The sequence below is a fragment of the Triticum dicoccoides genome, chromosome 6B, assembly GCF_002162155.2.
Source record: "Triticum dicoccoides isolate Atlit2015 ecotype Zavitan chromosome 6B, WEW_v2.0, whole genome shotgun sequence".
NCBI classification, from domain to species: domain Eukaryota; kingdom Viridiplantae; phylum Streptophyta; class Magnoliopsida; order Poales; family Poaceae; genus Triticum; species Triticum dicoccoides.
In genome coordinates this window covers 482,567,426-482,579,498 of record NC_041391.1, presented here as the reverse complement: position 1 = coordinate 482,579,498, position 12,073 = coordinate 482,567,426, and positions in this window count along the sequence as shown.

Genomic DNA, 12,073 nt, shown 5'->3' with positions numbered 1-12,073 from the left:
TCCTCTGGTGCCTGTAACTCGGTCCAATCATTGATGAAGTCAACAAGCGCTTGTGACTTGATTGATGTCCGAGGCATATACTTCAATCCGTGCGGGCCAAGCTCAATTACCCACTTTGCAACCCGGCCAGTTGCCTCCCTGTTCTGAATGATATCGCCCAAAGGAGCTGAACTGACCCCTGTAATAGGATGGCCTTGAAAATATTGTTTGAGCTTCTGACTTGCCATAAAAACCCCGTACACCAGCTTCTGCCAATGCAGATACCGTTGCTTTGACTCGATAACTACTTCGCTGATATAGTAAACCGGCCGTTGAACCGGATATTCCTTACCAGCCTCCTTGCGCTCCACCACAATTGCCACACTGACAGCACCGGCATTAGCAACTACATACAATAATAAGGGCTCGTTGTCAATCGGAGCAGCAAGAACCGGCAGTTCAACCAACTGCCGCTTTAACTCCTCAAATGCCGCATTAGCTGCGTCACTCCACATGAAATGGTCTGTCTTTTTCAACATCTGATACAAAGGAATCGCCTTCTCTCCCAAACGGCTGATAAACCGGCTAAGGGATGCAATTCGACCCGCCAGACGCTGAACATCATTGATACACTTCGGTTTAGCCAAGGATGTAATCGCTTTGATTTTCTCCGGATTAGCCACAATGCCTCTGTTGGACACCAGAAAGCCTAAGAGCTTGCCTGTCGGAACACCAAAAACACACTTGTCCGAATTAAGCATCATTTTGTAAACCCGAAGATTGTCAAATGTTTCCTTGAGGACATCTATCAGGGTTTCCTTCTTCCTGGATTTTACCACAATGTCATCCACATAGGCATGAACATTACGCCCAATCTGCATGTGAAGACAATTTTGCACACAACGCTGATAAGTTGTCTGGGCACTTTTGAGCCCAAAGGTCATAGAAACATAGCAGAAGGCTCCAAAGGGAGTGATGAAAGCTATCTTCTCCTGGTCCTTAACCGCCATCTTAATCTGATGATAACCTGAATAAGCATCCAAGAAACTCAAGCACTCACAACCCGCTGTCGCATCAATAATCTGATCAATACGCGGGAGAGCAAAAGGATCTGCCGGACAAGCTTTATTCAAATCTGTGTAGTCCACACACATACGCCAAGTGCCATTTTTCTTAAGAACGAGCACCGGATTAGCCAACCACTCGGGGTGAAATACTTCGATGATAAAGCCAGCAGCCAACAGCCAGGCTACCTCTTCACCAATGCCCTTGCGTCTTTCTTCGTTAAAGTGGCGAAGAAATTGCTTGACCGGTTTAAACTTGGGATCAATATTGAGAGAGTGCTCAGCGAGTTCCCTCGGTACACCTGGCATGTCAGAAGGCTTCCATGCAAAAATGTCCCGGTTCTCACGGATGAACTCAATGAGCGCGCTTTCCTATTCGGATCCAGATTGCTGCAGATGCTAAACTGTTTGGATGAATCGTCAGGGACAAAGTCAACAAGTTGAGTCTCATCAGCTGGTTTGGATTTCAGGGTCGGGTCATGCTCAGTGGTGGGCTTCTTCAGAGGGGTCATGTCTGCCGGATCAACATTGTCTTTATAAAACTTCAGCTCTTCTGCAGCACAAACCGACTCAGCATAAGCCGCATCATCTTCCTCACAATCCAAAGCGATCTTTCGACTTCCATGTACTATTATAGTCCCCTTATGACCTGGCATTTTGAGCTGCAGATAGATATAGCAGGGTCTCGCCATGAATTTTGCGTAAGCCGGCCGTCCAAATAGGGCGTGGTACGAGCTCTGGATTTTTCACCACTTCAAAGATCAATTTTTCAGACCTGGAATCATGCTCATCTCCAAACACAACCTCCAAAGCGATCTTGCCAACAGGATATGCCGACATACCTGGTACTACACCATGAAAAACCGTGTTGGATGGTTTAAAATTCTTATCTGTCAACCCCATGCGACAAAAAGTCTCATAGTATAGGATATTGATACTGCTTCCTCCATCCATCAGGACATTGGTAAACTTGTAACCTCACACCTGAGGTGCTACCACCAAAGCTAACTGACCCGGATTGTCGACCCGGGGCGAATGATCCTCTCTGCTCCACACAATGGGCTGCTTGGACCACCGCAAATAACGTGGTACTGCCGGTTCAATAGTGTTAACTGCCCTCTTGTGAAGCTTCTGATCACGTTTGCACAGGCTAGTAGAGAACACATGATATTGCCCACCATTCAACTGCTTGGGGTGACTTTGATAACCTGATTGCTGCTGATTTCCTTGATTATTCAGTTGACCATTACCACTTTGATTACTCGGGTTGCCCTGATTACTCTGAAATCCGGAGTTTGAACTGTCGCCACCATGAAAACCTGGACCTGAACCGCCCGACGGACCCTGATCATACCGGAAGACATCGGAATTCTTGAACTCCTTCATGATATAACAATCTTTCCAAAGATGTGTGGAAGGGGCCTCTTTGGTCCCATGCTTTGGGCAGGGCTGGTTTAACAAACGCTCCAGATTCATCCCTCCACCGCGCTGGGGCGGTTTACCTTTACGACACTGCATATTGGTGTTAGCCACAAGATCTGAACTATCTGCCTTGCGCTTACCATTATTCCCATGGCCTCCTCGGTTATGATGCTGTCCCTTTGCACCGTCGTTCTTCTTTCCCTTCTCCGGTTTCTCCTCATGAGAATCGGGATCCTTGGTATTATCAGAATCGGCATATTTGACCAAGGCTGCCATAAGGGTTCCCATGTTATTGTAGTGGCGCTTGAGCCGTCCCAACTTCATTTTTAGAGACTTAAACCGGCAATTACGCTCCAACGTTATGATTGCTTGACCAGCATTAATCTGGTCTGACGAATGCAGAACTTCTAAAACCCGGCGCACCCAATGAGTTGTTGACTCGTTCTCCCCTTGAACACAGGCATCCAGATCCACAATGGACATAGGCTATTTGCACGTGTCTTTAAAATTGGCTATAAACCGGGCCTTCAACTGATCCCATGACTCGACGGAGTTGGCTGGCAAGTTTTTCAACCAAGTACGGGCTGTCCCTTCCAACATCATCGTGAAGTACTTTGCACAGGCCACTTCATCCACATCCAGCATCTCCATTGCCATCTCATAACTCTCGACCCACGCCTCAGGTGGCTAATCTACGGTGTAATTAGGCACCTTACGTGGACCCTTGAAATCCTTGGGCAGTCGCACATTACGGAGAGCCGGAATGAGACACGACACTCCCCAGGAACTGAAAGCAAGCCCAGTGCCTCGGTCTACTGACGCTGCTGGCTGAACCGGGGAGGGTTGATAACGGCCCGTATTTTGTGCTGCCAAAGCGGCCTCCCTTCTTGCCCTGCCATTATCCACCACGTCTTGAGCATTACGGCGTCGCGCACTGCTAAATACTTCTGGTTCATCCATGTGCCTGCTATAGCTTTTGCTCGAACGGGGAGTTGAATGAATTATATCTCGGCTATAGGAGTAAGCCTGCTGCTGCACCACGGCGGTTTGAAGAAGATCCCAGGCCCGCCGCGTTTCAATCTCCGCCAGTGAATCGCCCTCCATCGGAATGGCTGCTAGGCGAGATGCTGCGGCAATCATGTTATCCAAAGGGCTCGAGAAGTGACCCGACGGTGTGGACACGTACTGCGGCCAGCTATCCGTTCGTCGAGGTGGTTCCGTCATCCGTGGTTGATCCGGCTGCCCTAGGCGCATCGGTCCGGTTTGCAGCCGCCGGATTGCTCGGCCCAGCGCCTGGTGTGTGAACGAGGTTCAGTCCTTCATAGACAGGCGGCAGATGAGACCTGTACTTCATTCGCATTACGTCATATGATGCGGTCCGATCCAGCATGAGCCGGTAATTCTGCGATTATATCTGTTGTGACTGGGCATCCAAAGCAGCCCGTTCTTTAGCCATCCTAGCATCCTCAATTGCCAGGTCCTCCTTAGCCTGCGTTATCTGGTCCTTCAGCTTCGCAACATCCGCATTGTGCTGATCCTGCGTCTCCGGAATAACCGATGTGGTTAACAAGGTCGCCCAGGCATCCATCAAACCGGAGAGGACTTGAGCCAGTCGGCACGCCGGGGCTCCTACCGTGGCCGCCGATCCGGTATTCATTGCCGCTGTAGATGAAGACTGCAAAGTGGGTTGTGTTCCGGCCATGTACATAGTAACCCGACTTGGCGGTTCAAGAAGGTCCGGAATACTATTGCCATCGGAATATCCTTCGAACACACCATCATGAATTTGGTATAGGGACTCGATTTCACTAGTGGATGACTCGCCGTCGGAATAAACAGCCGTCTCGCATTCAGACATTGGTTCAGATCTGATCCCATGGATACATCCTATGAACGCACGCTTTATGGTGGGCTTAAACTGGGCAGGGCTCGCACGCTGAGCCGTCTCGACGAGATCGGTGCAGATGTTCGGCTTAGGGCCCGGTTCGCCGATCTTGCCGATGAAGACATGAATTCTGCCAAAGGGGACCCGGTATCCGTACTCGACTGAGCCGGCCTCAGGGCCTCATCCTTCATTATCGATGTAGAGCTTGACGCGACGACTCTTGGTCATCTGGCCAACCATGTACCCCTTAAGTCCTTCAGAGGTGCCCTTCAAGAACTCGAAACCATCGTGCGATAGCCCCACGGTGGGCGCCAACTGTCGTGGAATTTAACACGTCAGATGTCCTCATTGAAGGACTTAGTCATAGAGCCATCACGATGGCTTAACTTGAAGGGGTTAAACCGGACAAGGGACACGGGAGTTTTATACTAGTTCGGCCCCTTCGATGAAGGTAAAAGCCTACGTCTAGTTGTGATGGGATTGATTGGGTTTCGATGACCAGACAGCAAATATGCTTTGCCTGAGTCTCGAGTTGCTGTTTCTTGTCCCTGAACCGCGGCCGGGTCATCCCTTTATATACATAGGCTGACGCCCGGCCGGTCTACAAAGTCCTGAGGCCGACTCATACAAGTGTCCGGCTCGGTCTCCCCTTTCCTAACTTACAACACAAGTTACATAACCATGGCGGTTTACCACTATGGGACCTAATCCGCCTTTGGACTCCGGGCCTCTAAACTTCATTAGTAAAACGCCATCTTCTGGATCTTCATGGGCTTCAATAGAGTTGAGGGTGAACCGGGCCCTCCTGGCCGGTTTACACTCAATAGTTATATCCCCAACATGTTCCAGTCCAAAACCAGCATCGCTCCTCTCCCATTCTAATCCAAAACCAGCGCTGCTCCTCTCCTCTTCCATTCAAAAACCACTGCCGACCAGTGAAGGTGCTGTGGAGAAGTAGATCGTTGGAGGAGTACAACCTATACGTGAGGATCGCAGACGGCGACCCTGTGAAGCTAGCTAGGATGTTGGATATACAGTCTTGGTTTGACAACAAGGACCAACTAGCGGCAACGGTGACATCCATGGCCAAATATCTGCAACAAAGCAAAAAGGTGGCGATACTCCCGGAGGGAGTCGCACGGGAGTACATAGAACTGCTCCTCTGGGCGATTGAGCAAACAGATTCACCGAATCCGATCGTGAGGGAGCGGTGGTGGGAGTATCGATCCCAGATGGAGCATCCACCAGAGATTGAAGGATCTAGCATCTACAGGGTGTCGTTTGTGAGCGTGTCCTGCCAGAGCGAGCCGGTGGATTCTTCATCGACCGAACCCAACTACAAGAGGAGAAAAGCAGTTGGCCCGACGATGCTTCCCCGCCATCCTCTCCCTCGCCATTCTCATCATCTCACAGGGCGGTTGTCTGCCGTCGAGGAATAGGAGGGGACTGCCCCCCCCCCCGGCCCAATAGTCGGGCAGGTTGTGAATTGTCAGGAGGAGCTTAGGGTTGTCAGTATTTGCAGGTTGTGAATTGTGTTTTGTGTTTTGTATTTTGAGAGTAATTTCAGATTTGCAGTATTGAGCATATGAAGTATTTTATGAATTCTAGAGATCTATTTTTAGCACTTAAAAATGTAGTTTCATAGGAATATAAAAGTGCAGACAATGTGATTCTCAGAGAAGAAACTGCAAGTTTCAATTTCAGATAAGAAACTGCAAGTTCATTTTCAGATAAGAAACTGCAACTTTCAGAGGCAGAGCATTTATATTAACATGGCCTTTTCAAACAGGGTTAACATCATGTTGGAAATTTTATTCATGGTCGAAAATGGAACTACCAGCCAATTAACATCATGCTGATCAACATTCATGCATAGCAAATCTTCATATGATGCATAGTCAAAAAGATATGCTATTTTCAAAATGCCCGCACAATGTCGAGTGTGCGAAACAGAGAGAAAATGAGGGACGAAGTTTTGGCAAGTGTTGGACGTGGTGTGCGTAGATGACAATGGGACCCACATGTCAATAAAGGCATAGGCAAAAATTTCAGAGATATTTTCCCTGCACAGGTGGAATCAAACCCGGGCGGAACAGTTGTCGGGTAGTGTCACTTGGCCACTTGGCTAGTTCAGTAGTTTTGTTAATAATAAGGCACTTCCTCAGGTGGTCATATCCCCTCCTACTCCTTTGTGTGTTCGCCGCGATGCCGCTATCTGCCGTTGTGAACATGCTGAACAAATGAGAGGAATCTGGAGAGGATTGTACGTGGAGAGGTGGACAGTCGGGACCCATCATGTCTATGGCCGTACGCAAGCAAGTGCGTCATCGAAAAAATACTTCCTCCTAATGCTATACTAACGTTGGGGCCCACGGGTTTGTCAACATAGTTACATTTTTAGGTGCTTCAACGTAGTTACTATAGGAGATAAATTCACAACAAAGCCGGGGAGCTGGCAGGTATCATTTATAACCACCGGGGAAGCAAGTATCAGCTGGGTTTTGGGCTGCCCCGTCTAGGCTTTCTTTTTTAACATGCGCAGCCCACGACCTCGGATGGGAGGTCCATAGGCCTGTTTGTATTTTCTTGAGGGCCGTGCTACGTCTTGAGCTTGCGTTGGTTTTCCTTGAAGAGGAAAGGGTGATGCAGCAATAGTAGCGTAAGTATTTCCGTCAGTTTTTGAGAACCAAGGTATCAATCCAGTAGGAGGCTCCTCAAAAGTCCCACGCACCTACACAAACAAACAAAGAACTCGCAACCAACGCAATAAAGGGGTTGTCAATCCCTTCAAGGCCACTTGCGAAAGTGAGATCAAATAGAGATAGTATGATAAGATAATTATATTTTTGGTATTTTATAATATAGATTGGAAAAGTAAAGATGCAAATAAAAGTAGATTGAAAGCTTATATGATAAAAGATAGACCCGGGAGCCATAGGTTTCACTAGTGGCTTCTCTCAAGATAGCATAAGTATTACGGTGGGTGAACAAATTACTGTCGAGCAATTGATTGAAAAGCGAATAATTATGAGATTATCTAGGCATGATCATGTATATAGGCATCACGTCCGTGATAAGTAGACCGACTCCTGCCTGCATCTACTACTATTACTCCACACATCGACCGCTATTCAGCATGCATCTAGAGTATTAAGTTCATAAGAACAGAGTAACGCATTAAGAAAGATGACATGATGTAGAGGGATAAAATCATGCAATATGATATAAACCCCATCTTTTTATCCTTGATTGCAAGAATACAATACGTGCCTTGCTGCCCCTGCTGTCACTCGGAAAGGACACCGCAAGATTGAACCCAAAGCTAAGCACTTCTCCCATTGCAAGAAAGTTCAATCTAGTAGGCCAAACCAAACTGATAATTCGAAGAGACTTGCAAAGATAACTCAATCATACATCAAAGAATTCAAAGGAGATTCAAATATTTCTCATAGATAAACTTGATCATAAACCCAAAATTCATCGGATCTCGACAAACACACCGCAAAAAGAGTTACATCGAATAGATATCCAAGAAGATCAAGGAGAACATGGTATTGAGATCCAAAAAGAGAGAAGAAGCCATCTGGCTAATAACTATGGACCCGAAGGTCTGTGGTAAACTACTCACAACTTATCGGAGGGGCTATGGTGTGACGTAGAAGCCCTCCGTGGTCGATTCCCCCTCCGGCGGAGCGCCGGCGAACGCTCCAAGATGGGATCTCGCGGATACAGAAGGTTGTGGCGGTGGAACTAGGTTTTCGTGGCTTGTTCTGATGTTCTCGGGGTACGTGGGTATATATAGGAGGAAGAAGTAGGTCGGTGGCCGTCCGAGGGGCCCACGAGATAGGGGGCGTGCCCTGTAGGGGTGGACGCACCCTCCACCCTCGTGGCCCCTCGCCTGCTTCTTGACTTGCACTCCAAGTCCTCTGGATCATGTTTGTTCTAAAAATAACGCCCCCGAAGGTTTCATTGCATTTGGACTCCGTTTGATATTCCTTTTCTTCGAAATACTAAAATAGGCAAAAAAACAGCAATACGGGCTGAGCCTCCAGTTAGTAGGTTAGTCACAAAAATGATATAAATGTGTAAAGTAAAGCCCATGAACATCCAAAACAGGTAATATAATAGCATGGAACAATCAAAAATTATAGATACATTGGAGAAGTATCAAGCATCCCCAAGCTTAATTCCTGCTCGTCCTCGAGTAGGTAAATGATAAAAACAGAATTTTTGATGTGGAATGCTACCTAGCATATTTCTCAATGTAATTTTCTTTATTGTGGCATGAACGTTTAGATCCAAATGATTCAAAATAAAAGTTCATATTGACATAAGAAATAGCAATACTTCAAGCATACTAATCAAGCAATCATGTCTTTTCAAAATAACATGGCTAAAGAAAGTTATCCCTACAAAGTCATATAGTCTGGCTGTTGCTCTATCTTCATCACACAAAGCATTTAATCATGCACAACCCCGATGACAAGCCAAGCAATTGTTTCATACTTTAATAATCTGAAACTTTTTCAACTTTCACGCAATACATGAGCGTGAGCCATGGACATAGCACTATATGTGGAATAGAATGGTGGTTGCGGAGAAGACATAAAAGGAGAAGATAGTCTCACATCAACTAGGCGTATCAACGGGGTATGGAGATGCCCATTAATAGATATCAATTTGAGTGAGTAGGAATTGCCATGCAATGGATGCACTAGAGCTATAAATGTCTGAAAGCTCAACAAAAGAAACTAAGTGGGTGTGCATCCAACTCGCTTGTTCACAAAGACCTAGGGCATTTTGAGGAAGCCCGTCATTGGAATATACAAGCCAAGTTCTATAATGAAAATTCCCACTAGTATATGAAAGTGACAACATAGGAGACTCTCTATCATGAAGATCATGGTGCTACTTTGAAGCACAAGTGTGGTAAAAAGGATAGTAGCATTGTCCCTTCTCTCTTTTTCTCTCATTTTTTTCTCTTTTTTTCTTTTTCTTTTTTTTCTTTTCTCTTTTTTTGGGCCTTTCTTTTTTTTGGCCTTTCTTTTTTTTTAGTCTGAAGTCTCATCCCGACTTGTGGGGGGAATCATAGTCTCCATCATCGTTTTCTCACCGGGACAATGCTCTAATAATGAAGATCATCACACTTTTATTTACTTAGAACTCAAGAATTACAACTCAATACTTAGAACAAGATATGACTCTATATGAATGCCCCAGGCGGTGTACCGGGATATGCAATGAATCAAGAGCGACATGTATGAAAATTATGAAGGTGGCCTTGCGACAAATACGATGTCAACTACATGATCATGCAAAGAGCAATATGAAAATGATGATGCGTGTCATATAAACAGAACGGTGAAAAGTTGCATGCCAATATATCTCGGAATGGCTATGGAAATGCCATAATAGGTAGATATGGTGGCTGTTTTGAGGAAGGTATATGGTGGGTGTATGGTACCGGCGAAAGTTGCGCGGCACAAGAGAGGCTAGCAATGGTGGAAGGGTGAGAGTGCGTATAATCCATGGACTCAACATTAGTCAAAAGAACTCATATACTTATTGCAAAAAATTACAAGTCATCAAAAACAAAGTATTACATGCATGCTCCTAGGGGTATAGATTGGTAGGAAAAGACCATCGCTCGTCCCCGACCGCTACTCATAAGGAAGACAATCAATAAATAAAATTGTGCTCCAACTTCATCACAAAGAGGTTCATCATACGTGCATGCTACGGGAATCACAAACTTCAACACAAGCATTCTTTAAATTCATAATCACCCAACTAGCATGACTTTAATATCACTACCTCCATATCTCAAAACAATTATCAAGTATCAAATTGATCATAGCATCCAATTCACTTTCTATGATAGTTTTTATTATACCCAACTTGGATGCCTACCATTCTAGGACCAATTTTATAACCATAGCAAATACCATGCTGTTCTAAGAGATTCTCAAAATAATATAAGTGAATCATGAGAGACTAGCAATTTCTACAAAATTAAGCCACCGCCGTGCTCTAAAAGATATAAGTTAAGCACTAGAGCAAAAACTATCAAGCTCAAAAGATATAAGTGAAGCACATAGAGTATTCTAATAAATTCTAATCAAGTGGGCTTCTTCCCAAAAGGTGCGTAGAGCAAGGGTGATTGTGGAAAACTAAAAAGCAAAAACTAATATCATACCAGACACTCCAAGCAAAACACATATCATGTGGCGAATAAAAATATAGCTCCAAGTAAAGTTACCAATGAACGAAGATGAAAGAGGGGATACCTTCCGGGGACATCCCCAAGCTTAGGCTTTTTCCACTCCTTATTCCATAGTCCATCAAATCTTTACCCAAAACTTGAAAACTTCACAACACAAAACTCAACAGGAAATCTCATAAGCTCCGTTAGTGAAAGAAAGCAAAACCACCACATAAGATACTATAATGAACTCATTCTTTATTTATATTGGTGTTAAACCTACTGTATTTCAAGTTCTCTATGGTTCATACCACTTAATACTAGCCATAGATGCATCAAAATAAGCAAACAACACACGAAAAACAGAATCTGTCAAAAACAGAACAGTCTCTAGCAATCTGTAACCCATGAATACTTCTGTAACTCTAAAAATCCAACCAAAATAGGAAGTCCTGGGAAATTTTTCCATTGATCTACAGCAAAAAGAATCAACGCAAAATCACGTTTCTGTGATTTAACAAAACTAATTTTGTGCGCACAATGTTTCTGTTTTTCAGCATAATCAAATTAACTATCATCACAGGTTCTACTTGGGACAAACACTAATTAAAACATATAAACACATCTAAACAGAAGGTAGATGCAAAATTTATTACTAAACAGAAACAAAAACAAAAAACACAAATAAAATTGGGTTGCCTCCCAACTAGCGCTATCGTTTAACGCTCCTAGCTGGGGATAAAAGCCAGGATAGATCTAAGTAGTGCCATCTTTGGCACTCAAGTCATAAGTAGCTCGCACGATAGATTCCTAAGGTAATTTGACTTTCTTTCTTGGAAAGTGCTCCATGCCTTTCCTTAATGGAAATTGGAATCTAATATTCCCTTCCTTCATATCAATAATTGCACCAATCGTTCTAAGGAAAGGTCTACCAAGAATAATAGGGCAAAAAAGATTGCAATCTATATCAAGAACGATAAAATCTACGGGCACCAAATTTCTATTTGCAACAATGAGAACATCATTTATCCTTCTCATTGGCTTTTTAATGGTGGAATCCGCAAGGTGCAAATTTAAAGAGCAATCATCAAGATCATGGAAACCTAGAATATCACATAATGTTTTCGGAATCGTGGAAACACTAGCACCCAAATCACATAAAGCATAACACTCACGATCTTTAATTTTAATCTTTATAGTAGGTTCCCACTCATCATTAAGTTTTCTAGGTATAGAAACTTCCAAATTAAGTTTTTCATCATAAGATTGCATCAAGGCATCAACAATATGTTTGGTAAAAGCTTTATTTTGACTATAAGCATGAGGAGAATTCACAACGGATTGCAACAAGGAAATACAACCTTCTAAAGAGCAATTATCATAATCAAATTCCTTGAAATCCAAGATAGTGGGTTAAATGCTATTTAAAGTCTTGACCTCTCCAATCCCACTTTTAGTAAAATTAGCATCAAGATCTAAAAACTCCGAATTATTGGGACGCCTTTTAACTAAAGTTGACTC